Source organism: Protopterus annectens, chromosome 16.part0 (genome assembly GCF_019279795.1).
Source record: "Protopterus annectens isolate FY-2018-M chromosome 16.part0, PAN1.0, whole genome shotgun sequence".
Lineage (NCBI taxonomy): Eukaryota > Metazoa > Chordata > Ceratodontiformes > Protopteridae > Protopterus > Protopterus annectens.
Window position 1 is genome coordinate 80,938,549 of NC_056750.1, and position 12,917 is coordinate 80,951,465.

The window sequence follows — 12,917 nt, forward strand, 5'->3', positions numbered from 1 at the left end:
GTGATATTATGTGTTACTAAGGTTACAACAGGCAGTCATGAACACGTGATATTATGTGTTACTAAGGTTACAACAGGCAGTCATGAACACGTGATATTATGTGTTACTAAGGTTACAACAGGCAGTCATGAACACGTGATATTATGTGTTACTAAGGTTACAACAGGCAGTCATGAACACGTGATATTATGTGTTACTAAGGTTACAACAGGCAGTCATGAACACGTGATATTATGTGTTACTAAGGTTACAACAGGCAGTCATGAACACGTGATATTATGTGTTACTAAGGTTACAACAGGCAGTCATGAACACGTGATATTATGTGTTACTAAGGTTACAACAGGCAGTCGTGAACACGTGATATTATGTGTTACTAAGGTTACAACAGGCAGTCGTGAACACGTGATATTATGTGTTACTAAGGTTACAACAGGCAGTCGTGAACACGTGATATTATGTGTTACTAAGGTTACAACAGGCAGTCATGAACACGTGATATTATGTGTTACTAAGGTTACAACAGGCAGTCATGAACACGTGATATTATGTGTTACTGATGTTACAACAGGCAGTCATGAACACGTGATATTATGTGTTACTAAGGTTACAACAGGCAGTCATGAACACGTGATATTATGTGTTACTAAGGTTACAACAGGCAGTCATGAACACGTGATATTATGTGTTACTAAGGTTACAACAGGCAGTCATGAACACGTGATATTATGTGTTACTAAGGTTACAACAGGCAGTCATGAACACGTGATATTATGTGTTACTAAGGTTACAACAGGCAGTCATGAACACGTGATATTATGTGTTACTAAGGTTACAACAGGCAGTCATGAACACGTGATATTATGTGTTACTAAGGTTACAACAGGCAGTCATGAACACGTGATATTATGTGTTACTAAGGTTACAACAGGCAGTCATGAACACGTGATATTATGTGTTACTAAGGTTACAACAGGCAGTCATGAACACGTGATATTATGTGTTACTAAGGTTACAACAGGCAGTCATGAACACGTGATATTATGTGTTACTAAGGTTACAACAGGCAGTCATGAACACGTGATATTATGTGTTACTAAGGTTACAACAGGCAGTCATGAACACGTGATATTATGTGTTACTAAGGTTACAACAGGCAGTCATGAACACGTGATATTATGTGTTACTAAGGTTACAACAGGCAGTCATGAACACGTGATATTATGTGTTACTAAGGTTACAACAGGCAGTCATGAACACGTGATATTATGTGTTACTAAGGTTACAACAGGCAGTCATGAACACGTGATATTATGTGTTACTAAGGTTACAACAGGCAGTCATGAACACGTGATATTATGTGTTACTAAGGTTACAACAGGCAGTCATGAACACGTGATATTATGTGTTACTAAGGTTACAACAGGCAGTCATGAACACGTGATATTATGTGTTACTAAGGTTACAACAGGCAGTCATGAACACGTGATATTATGTGTTACTAAGGTTACAACAGGCAGTCATGAACACGTGATATTATGTGTTACTAAGGTTACAACAGGCAGTCATGAACACGTGATATTATGTGTTACTAAGGTTACAACAGGCAGTCATGAACACGTGATATTATGTGTTACTAAGGTTACAACAGGCAGTCATGAACACGTGATATTATGTGTTACTAAGGTTACAACAGGCAGTCATGAACACGTGATATTATGTGTTACTAAGGTTACAACAGGCAGTCATGAACACGTGATATTATGTGTTACTAAGGTTACAACAGGCAGTCATGAACACGTGATATTATGTGTTACTAAGGTTACAACAGGCAGTCATGAACACGTGATATTATGTGTTACTAAGGTTACAACAGGCAGTCATGAACACGTGATATTATGTGTTACTAAGGTTACAACAGGCAGTCATGAACACGTGATATTATGTGTTACTAAGGTTACAACAGGCAGTCATGAACACGTGATATTATGTGTTACTAAGGTTACAACAGGCAGTCATGAACACGTGATATTATGTGTTACTAAGGTTACAACAGGCAGTCATGAACACGTGATATTATGTGTTACTGATGTTACAACAGGCAGTCATGAACACGTGATATTATGTGTTACTGATGTTACAACAGGCAGTCATGAACACGTGATATTATGTGTTACTAAGGTTACAACAGGCAGTCATGAACACGTGATATTATGTGTTACTAAGGTTACAACAGGCAGTCATGAACACGTGATATTATGTGTTACTAAGGTTACAACAGGCAGTCATGAACACGTGATATTATGTGTTACTAAGGTTACAACAGGCAGTCATGAACACGTGATATTATGTGTTACTAAGGTTACAACAGGCAGTCATGAACACGTGATATTATGTGTTACTAAGGTTACAACAGGCAGTCATGAACACGTGATATTATGTGTTACTAAGGTTACAACAGGCAGTCATGAACACGTGATATTATGTGTTACTAAGGTTACAACAGGCAGTCATGAACACGTGATATTATGTGTTACTAAGGTTACAACAGGCAGTCATGAACACGTGATATTATGTGTTACTAAGGTTACAACAGGCAGTCATGAACACGTGATATTATGTGTTACTAAGGTTACAACAGGCAGTCATGAACACGTGATATTATGTGTTACTGATGTTACAACAGGCAGTCATGAACACGTGATATTATGTGTTACTGATGTTACAACAGGCAGTCATGAACACGTGATATTATGTGTTACTAAGGTTACAACAGGCAGTCATGAACACGTGATATTATGTGTTACTAAGGTTACAACAGGCAGTCATGAACACGTGATATTATGTGTTACTAAGGTTACAACAGGCAGTCATGAACACGTGATATTATGTGTTACTAAGGTTACAACAGGCAGTCATGAACACGTGATATTATGTGTTACTAAGGTTACAACAGGCAGTCATGAACACGTGATATTATGTGTTACTAAGGTTACAACAGGCAGTCATGAACACGTGATATTATGTGTTACTGATGTTACAACAGGCAGTCATGAACACGTGATATTATGTGTTACTAAGGTTACAACAGGCAGTCATGAACACGTGATATTATGTGTTACTAAGGTTACAACAGGCAGTCATGAACACGTGATATTATGTGTTACTAAGGTTACAACAGGCAGTCGTGAACACGTGATATTATGTGTTACTAAGGTTACAACAGGCAGTCATGAACACGTGATATTATGTGTTACTAAGGTTACAACAGGCAGTCATGAACACGTGATATTATGTGTTACTGATGTTACAACAGGCAGTCATGAACACGTGATATTATGTGTTACTGATGTTACAACAGGCAGTCATGAACACGTGATATTATGTGTTACTGATGTTACAACAGGCAGTCATGAACACGTGATATTATGTGTTACTAAGGTTACAACAGGCAGTCATGAACACGTGATATTATGTGTTACTAAGGTTACAACAGGCAGTCATGAACACGTGATATTATGTGTTACTAAGGTTACAACAGGCAGTCATGAACACGTGATATTATGTGTTACTAAGGTTACAACAGGCAGTCATGAACACGTGATATTATGTGTTACTAAGGTTACAACAGGCAGTCATGAACACGTGATATTATGTGTTACTAAGGTTACAACAGGCAGTCATGAACACGTGATATTATGTGTTACTAAGGTTACAACAGGCAGTCATGAACACGTGATATTATGTGTTACTAAGGTTACAACAGGCAGTCATGAACACGTGATATTATGTGTTACTAAGGTTACAACAGGCAGTCATGAACACGTGATATTATGTGTTACTGATGTTACAACAGGCAGTCATGAACACGTGATATTATGTGTTACTAAGGTTACAACAGGCAGTCATGAACACGTGATATTATGTGTTACTAAGGTTACAACAGGCAGTCATGAACACGTGATATTATGTGTTACTAAGGTTACAACAGGCAGTCATGAACACGTGATATTATGTGTTACTAAGGTTACAACAGGCAGTCATGAACACGTGATATTATGTGTTACTAAGGTTACAACAGGCAGTCATGAACACGTGATATTATGTGTTACTAAGGTTACAACAGGCAGTCATGAACACGTGATATTATGTGTTACTAAGGTTACAACAGGCAGTCATGAACACGTGATATTATGTGTTTCTAAGGTTACAACAGGCAGTGATGAACACGTGATATTATGTGTTACTAAGGTTACAACAGGCAGTCATGAACACGTGATATTATGTGTTACTAAGGTTACAACAGGCAGTCATGAACACGTGATATTATGTGTTACTAAGGTTACAACAGGCAGTCATGAACATGTGATATTATGTGTGCCATTTTTTTCTGTGGATTGCAATCTTGGAGTTTATATATTTAATTAGCAGGGGGCATGGGGTTGCAGTCCCCCACATGGGGGGTGCAGGGAGGCTTAACCTGCTCTTACTTGGTGAAAAGTGCTATCCTTTGTCTTGTATGTGTCCCTCTGTGTCCTTGTACTGGAAGATTGTCATTCTTTGTGTCCTGTATATTTTCAGTATTTTGTGATTCAGGATTTTGAGTTTCCAGAATTTTGAATTTTCAGGATTTTGGATACCGGATTATAAAGTTCAGGATTATGATATTTCAGGATTCTGAAGTGAAAAAAAAAAAATATATATATATATATATATATATATATATATATATATATATATATATATATATATATACATTAAGAATAATTTTTTGATTAAGTGGAAATAAAAAAAAACAATGGGAGAAAGTACTTCATTAAATAAAAGATATATACTTTTTGGAAAACATATAAATTGTCGGATTCACTAAAAAATCTCAAAATACTGAAATGTCGAATTTCAGTATTTCAAGACTGAATAGTGGAAAACGCACATACCCGAAAACCCAAAATCACGAATAGCACAATCGCGACCATTCTCATATACACACACACACACACACACACACACACACACACACACACACACACACACACACACAAACCAGCACATAAGCACACACATACACCTACCTAACTACACTAAAACAAACATAACAACACACAGAAACACACCTAACCTACATATAAAAGGGAGGCAAGCACCCCTAAACCCCCCATGTGGTGGGCTGCACCCCTCAACACCACCCCTACTTATATATTCTAACTCTGATGTTGCACTAAACATACAAACACACCAAAAACATCACCACACACACTCACACACACTAAAATCCCTACCCAATACCCTCACACACACACCACTTACCTGAAACTCCAGAGAAATCCAAAAACCTCACCACACATCATGAATTCAACACCACGATAGCAGATTCGACATTTGCATATTCTACACTTCTGCATTCGGCATAGTGCAGTTTCACATAACTGCACTTTCCACTATTCAGTCTCGACGTAATGACATTCGACATTTCAGTACATCGAGATTGTCTAGTGAATCCAGGTTGTCATATAGGAAGAAAGTATATTTGATAAATTCTTTTTTATTAGGTAAAATAGCATATATAGCTAATACTTATATGTTACCAAAACAATATGAGAAAGAAATAATATCTATTATATTTTCTTTTATATGAATCCAGTCAGAAGGGGAATTTTGTATGTGAAGGAAGATCAAAGAGGATTAGGGCTAATAAATCCAATTGTTCATGCAAATGCATTGAATTTTTACAGGACTTTAATATGTTATAAGCAAGAGAATAAAAATGTGACAGAATATATTTTGTATAGTAAATCTAAATGTTTTTTGGGAAAAATGGAAACAGGGCAAAGACTTAAACAAGATTTATGAATGAACATATAAAAGAATATCAAAACAAAATGTTATTATGGAAATTAAAAGTGAATATGATTGAAAAATAGAAAAGAGTGGCAATTTGAATGTTATGAAATAATATTATGTTATTGATCCTTGGGAACATCTAGAAGTGGAAAACAGAAGGCAATAAGAATGAGATATAAATGGTATAAGAATATCTATCAATGTTATGGAGATTGTCAAGAGATAAATTACCTGATAAGGTGATATGAGTTATAAAAGAAAACAAGTAAGAATATCTATTAATTGTGGAGAATTTGAAACAACAGAACATGTGTTTTGCAATGTTCAAGGATGAATAAATTATGGGAAGTCATATGTAAAAATAAAATGGTGAAAGGTTTTCAAAAAGTTGAACAACTAAACGTGGACATGATTAAATGTGGCTATTGTGGTGCTAAAAAGCAAGAAAACAGGAAGAAAATTGACAAAATAATATTTTATGTTTTATGGACATTATGGGCTGAGAGACTAAATAAAATTAAATTTAATGAAAAATGGATATTAGCAGAAATTCTAAAAAAATATGTTTTTGGCTATGGGAAAAAGGATGGGTCGAAGACTATTTATTAAAATTTAAGTTGAATTGTATAAAGTGTAAATAACTATAAATAATGTAAATATGTACATAATAAGTATTGTATATAAGTGATGTCAATCAATAAAAATCCCTACTGCTAAGATACTTGTGGTCCATATGGCCAACAAGTTTAACATGCATACACTTCATTCTTAGCACAGTGACAGCTGGGAGAGCATCGCAAAGCATGAAGGAGAGTGTTGCGGAAGTGGATGCAAATGCCAGAGGAGATGAGAATCATTCAGTGAGATTGTATGATGATTCACAGTTGTCCCAAGCAAAAATGTTTGAGGCTTCAGAGGTGGAGGTTCAGGAATCGGACAAGATTGCAATTACAGCTCTCTCCAGTCAGGAGGGTTGCAGGATGATTTATTGCAGCAGTTGTTCAATGAAAATAAACTGGAGTGTTGAAATGAACTCTTCTGGGGAGAAGTGATGGATCAGATCAGGGAAGAAGAAGAAAGAGGTTTAGAGAAGATTTCATTTGCAGACCCTGTAAGAATGTGTATGCAGAAGCAAAAGTTCATAGTAAGGATACAGGGTAAAGCAGAAAAAACATCAGACAGGTATGAGATCTGCGACACCAGTTGTTGTACCTTTAGGTATTAAAACTCAAAAGGTGGGCGCTTTCGTTTTGATAAAAAAAGAGACATATTGTGACTTACTTTTTGAGACTGATATGAGGTTATAGATATTTTGGGAAGATTTCAAAGGAAAAAAGATATGCATCCATGTAATAAATATGTGGTTGGAGCATTTTTGAGACACTCAAAAGTAAATGTACAATTTCCTACAGAGGCAGATAAAGAGACTGCAAAGGACTATTTGTTAAAATCTTTGTTCTGAAGTGAAAACTTTTGTAAACATTTTTGATAATAGAGGTTGATGGATTTGGGCTTGGGAATGTAATGCCATTTTGAAAGTAGAAAATGATAAAATTGTTTATATTCCAACTAAGATAAATGGTCATGGAAACAGAACAGTAGTTTAATATTGAGGCAAACCAAAAACATGTTTTTTTGTTGTTTTTTGAGGGAAGGAGGGTCATTTTGTGGGTACTACCCAAATCACTTACACTTGTACGTAAAACATCCACCATAAAATATGTGTGACAGATACACAAAAGCAACAACTATGTATGTTATGTAGAACATTTGAAATATGCATTCTGAACAAATTGCTTGAAGATACATAACAAAATCAACATTGCTAGATTGTATCCACAGTTATAACCATATGTGGATGATGATTTCACATACCTTCCTGATGCATGATGGGTATTCCTGCATTCTAATCAATAAATATATTATTGTGAACAAATGCAAGCCTGAAAATGAGGGGAGATGCATTTCAGTTCATAAAATATGTAAACAAATCAACATGCCTGTCTCCATCCACTGATCCTCAAACTCATGCATCCACTCGATGTACATGGCTCTGTTCCAACTGTGATCCTCATCACCTGAAATAAAAAAAAGAATGTACGAAAAATGTATTCCTCAGATAAAACTGATATACATTTCTTAATACAGTTCATAAACATTTATTTCTGAAGAATATTAGATAAGCGCAATACACAGTTGGCATTGTAACATTCAGGTGTTAACCTATTTAAACACAGATTGCAGAACATGAGATTCAAACCCACAACCATAGTCCACAGCCAAACTCCTACCCTGTGAACTACCTGCCTAACACTCTTCTTAACTGAAAAAAGTATGTTTTGCAGGCAGTCAAAATATTTTATGTTATGATATCATCTTGATGTGAGATGGTCTACTAATAATGTTGCTCATATAGCTAAACAGTTGGAAAAATACATTCAGGTTATCACTGTGTTCAGATACAGTAACTGTAATGCAGAGCATACATTCCTCAGGAAGTGTGAACATGTCATGTAGCATACAGCTTCTGTTAACAGAAACATACATGTTGCTGTACATTAATGACACAGAAAGGTATGTGTGAGGACCATTATTCCTTGTTAATTGCACATCAGTAGGAAAATACATACATATTCCCTGTTCTTCATTCCGTCTGTTAATCTGTCCATCCCAGTCCATCAAATATTGAGGATGATGTTGTTCTACTATTGACTTCAATATTTCATGGGAAAACAGACCATCATAACATTTTTACAAAGTATGCAATATTAACCAAAAAACTGCTCAGACATGTTACAGGATTTTGCAAGATGTACTACCCCCGCAGTTAAATAGCTGATGTTAATGGAATGTTATGGACTATGGATATATTAATAGGAATTTGATGAATAACTGAGTTATTCACAACTACACTCAAAATATATTTTAATATCAATAAGTGTAATATGCTTCTATAAATAAATGCTAAAGTTATATATGAAAGCAAGATAAAAGTTTCAGATATATGTATCCCCTTTACAGACTTGAATACACAGCACACCAAAATGTAGACATGCTGGCCTGTTTCTTTACATGCTACTTTTAAACTAACAGGTACTGCTCTCCAAGCACTGTCGTTCAAGAGCTGATATTATCAGAGGGTTACAGATTATGGCCATTCTCATAGAAACTCGAAGACTAAATGAGAGAGTCATTACCATACACAACATAAACCTTAATATAAAGTATTGCAATAAGGTTCTTCCAAGAAATGATATCGGTAAAGATAGCAGGTACAAATATATGATGTTCATCTTATTACACTGCTGCAGTCATTACACTTTGGTTATCCTGCCGTCAGGCGGTTCCCCAGTCGGCCTGAGTTCCAAAGTCTTGGTCCGGCATCTGTTGCTGTAACCTCCTCCCTGACGTCATTGCAACAGGGGTATATAAGATGCAGCCGACGCCATATTCTTCAGTCTTTCTTGCCGTGCGGTGCCCGAAGCAAAAGCAGTTCGCAAGTGCCGGTCGGCCGTCTCCTGAGATTTTCTTTCCGAATCCAGAACCAAAGTCTTCTACAAAGCTAAGTACCTCGTTGGGGAAATTTTTTCTTGCCTCAGACCGATGTCAGTAAAAGTTAATAACTGTATTTCTTGTGGGAAGCAAATACCTCATAAGGATTTCCATTCCTATTGTATCCCATGCCTAGGCCCTGACCACAACGTCACTGGTTGTCGGTTTTGTGCTAGGTTTAATAAGCGCACTATTAAACGTTGGTTTGATTTTGCCTGACATTATTTTGGTAGAAAATTCAATTATACCATGCCATCGGAACTTCCGACGACCGGAATACACAAAAAGTGCAAAGACAAGGATAGGCATCCGAGGCCCAAAACTGACGACGAAGCCTCTTCTAGGCCAGTCGCCGGTTCTCCGGTTTTCAGCGAGGCGCCTTTGCAGCCCCTGACGACTGCTTCTATAGAACCTCAAGCCGCCTCTGACTGCCACGTGGAGATGGCTGGGCCTTCGGACACACAAGTTCTTCAGCCTACTGAGATTAACCTTTCAGAGGGATCCGGAAAAGCTGAGCAACCCACAGCTACAGAGGGTGTCGTCAGACCTACTCAGTTAAGCATTAAACCCTCAGCTAAGTCTAAGCCTCCTTTAAAGTCAAAGAAACAAATACAGCATTCTCCAGGACAGGCCTCCATGCCTAAGAAGCAAATGCTCAAAATGGCCGAAGACCTAATCACTCTGATCAGGGGGTCCCATCCCCCTCCTGATAAAAGGCCTAGACAGGATGCAGACTATGACTCATCCGACCAGGTGTCCATCTCTTCTGATTCATCCTCAGACCTAGGATACTCTTTACCCCCTTATGAGGATTCTGATGCTGAGGAATCAATACCATCAGCCTCACCACCTGAGGACTACTCCTTTGGGGAAACCCTACACACCATGAGGGAGCATTTCCACTGGGAAGGCCAGGATTATTCAGAATCCAAGAAAAGGCTCAGAGACTTCCTCTTATTACCTCAACACAGACCCCTTGCTATTTCACCAGTGTTAGATATTGTGGATGATGTGTATACTGAATCCAGCTTAAATCCTGATTCCTTACCTCTAGCTCCTGTTAAACCTGACAGATACTACAGAGTCCCTGACTCGCATAAATTTCTGTATAAAAGCCCTGTAGCTGACCCTGAAACAATTTCTCAGGGACCCAAAGGAGTTAAGGCCTCATCAGCCAAGAATCCAGTTCCCCCTGACAGAGATTCCAGAGCATTAGACAGATGGGGAAAGAAAGTATATACGTCTGCAACTTTAGCAATGAGAGCCTTAAATTGCCAGTTTCACATGCTAAAATATCAGCAATTTTTACTGTCTCAGTTAAAACAAAAAATGCTTCCAGACTCAGATCCTCCTAATTTCAAAGAAATGCAGGATTTATTGCATGCAGCTGAACAAGTGGGAAAGCATACTTTGCAATGTGGTTTGGATTCTTTAGAGGCCTCCTGCAGGGCCGCAGTTACAGGCTCTGTCATTAGAAGACATGCTTGGTTAAAAGAACATACATTACCAGATCATGTTAAAGCAAAATTATTGGATGCACCTTTGCAGCAGGATGTGTTATTTGGCATTAAGGCAGAAGAGGTATTAAAGAAAATGGAGGATAAGGCAAAATCTATGCAAACGGTGAAGGATTTCTTACAGGTTCAACCTCCTAGATTTAGCAGAAACTGGCCAACTAAGAATTGGTCCTTTCCAATTACAGACAGACCTCAAAGGGGAAGATACAGACGTCCAAGACATAGAGGTCAAACACAAGGTACTTACAGGCCTTGACAATGGGTTGCATCAGGCCAGAAAGAAGGGGAAGACAGGCCCCAACTATATAAATGGGTTCTCAACATTGTATTTCAAGGTTACAGGTTCCACTTTCACACTCTGTCAAGGTTAAAAGGAATGCCAAACCTGCCACCTAATCAATGGGCAGTGGCTCAAAAACAAATTACAGCACTCATGGATATGAGAGCTATTCAAAAAGTGCCATCACAGGAGCAAGGTCAAGGATTTTACTCAAGACTCTTTCTGGTACCCAGAAAGGACAAAGCCTGGAGGCCCATTCTGGATCTTTCATCTCTAAACACTTACCTGGAAGTTCTGAAATTCAAAATGTTGACATTACAGCAGCTTCTTCCCATGCTGGGCAAGAAAGCTTGGCTCATGACTTTGGACCTCAAAGAGGCATACCTGCATGCCCCTATCAGACAAAACTGCAGAAGATACCTCAGTTTCATAGCTGGTACAATGCACTACCAATTCTCTGCACTGCCCTTTGGCTAATCTACTGCACCCAGGGTCTTCACAAAGTGCCTGGCACCAGTAATTGCATTTTGCAGACAGAAAGGAATTCAAATTTATCCATACCTTGACGACTGCCTGATTCAAGCAGAGAGCAAGGACATTCTTCTAAAGCATCTGGCATTTGTAAAAAAGTTATTAAGTTGCCTGGAGTATACAGTAAACGAAAAGAAATCAAAACTAGTGCCCTCACAAGAGATTATATTCCTGGGTGCCAGCTTGAACACAATGGCCCAGATGGCTTATCTCATGCCAGACAAACAAGGACAACTGACTCAATACTTTCAATTGATGGCAACGAAGACCCAACTCCCTGCAAGAAAAATTCTGCAGGCCTTGGGTTACATGGCATCTTGCATACTACTAATTCCATATGCCAGACTGCATATGAGGAAACTACAATGGTACCTAAAGAGCGTATGGTCTCAACACTGTCAAAGTTTGGAAACAGTTATACCACTAATCCCTTGCCTTCAACAGGAGTTTCAGTGGTGGGCTCAAGCTTGTCACCTCAACAAGGGACAGCCTTTTACACAGCCCACAGCCAGGCAAACACTGACAACAGATGCATCGGATTACGTCTGGGGAGCACACATGGCAGGAAAATGTATTCAGGGCATGTGGCCCGTAGAACAAAGGCATCTTCACATCAATCAAAAAGAGATGCTAGCTGCACAAAATGCCCTTATAGCTTTCAAGGACCTGCTGCATCCAGGACAACTACTGCTAAAGACAGACAACACCACAGTTATGTGGTGCATAAACAAGCAAGGGGGCACTCACTCCTACCCCCTCTGCAGACAAGCCATGACCTTGTGGAACACAGCTATAAGCCTGCAAGTTCATCTGCAAGCACAATTCCGGCCAGGAGACAAAAACACGCTGGCAGACGAACTAAGCAGAAACATCATGGATCCCCATGAATGGGAGTTGAATCCACAAATATTAGCACAAGAACCACCCTGGATTTTGCCTCAAATCCCACATCTACTGACTCAGCACAACAAACAAATACTTCACAGCCAGCTAAAGACCTTAAACCTAGCTGCATGGAAGATTCCTTAGTCAAGCAAACAATGCCTCTCTCCAAAGCTGTTATCGATGTCATTCTGGAGGCCAGAAGGCCTAGTTCCAGGAAAGCCTACTCGGATAAATGGAAGAGATTCTGTGCCTGGAACCAAACTCACAGCCTTGACCCTCTTGTCCCAAACATTCCTCAGATACTACAATAC